Source organism: Myotis daubentonii, chromosome 15 (genome assembly GCF_963259705.1).
Source record: "Myotis daubentonii chromosome 15, mMyoDau2.1, whole genome shotgun sequence".
Taxonomy (NCBI): Eukaryota; Metazoa; Chordata; class Mammalia; order Chiroptera; family Vespertilionidae; genus Myotis; species Myotis daubentonii.
Window position 1 is genome coordinate 52,326,207 of NC_081854.1, and position 818 is coordinate 52,327,024.

Consider the following 818-nt stretch of genomic DNA (forward strand, 5'->3'; position numbering starts at 1 on the left):
GTTATTAGTGCTTTTATTATTAATTCCTGCTGCTGCGACTACTGACCTCTGCACAGTTGTTCTCCATTCATAATAATAACATCTACATCAATATGCTCCATGCGTTGAGACCTGTTAGGTGCCAGGCACTAGTCTAATTAGATTTCCTGCCTTATCTCATTTGAACCTCACACTGGGCCTTGGGAGGCAGGTGCCATTACCAACCCCATTTTGCTGATAAGGAAACAGAGGCTCGGACCTTGTGAGGTTCCTGGGCGGGAAGTAGCAGAGCTGGGACTAGCCCCTTGGTTGCTTCCACCTGCCACTCATGGCCTTGCACTCCCAGATCTCTCTCCTCCAAACCATCCACCCTTTTGCCAAAGACCCAGGGGCCCCAGCAGCGGGCCAGGCGGCCTGACCTTTGCGGCAGTAGGTGGTGGTCTGGCAGTGCTCGTCCGACAGGCAAGCCCTGGCATTATCCATGTCCATGCGGCGCAGGCTGGGCAGGGCCGGGTGGTAGAGCTGCTGCTTCACGCCGGCCAACTTGTTTCTCTGCCGCTCCATCGGAAGCAGGATGGCTGGGGACGCGTACATGTGGGTGGAGCCATCGTCCCAGGGCACCAGGTCGATGATGCGGGCCATAGCTGGGGAGCAAAGAGTACAAAGGGGTTCACCCTGGGCTCAGGTCAGCCAGACACCCTTCAGCATCGGAACACCACCTTGGCCAGTGCGGATTTGTCTTCTGGTCTGACATTTATTGAGCACCTACTGTATGCCAGATCTTTTTTATGTTTTCATGAGCTCCCTGTGTGGTGGCAGGGACAATCGGACAACATGGC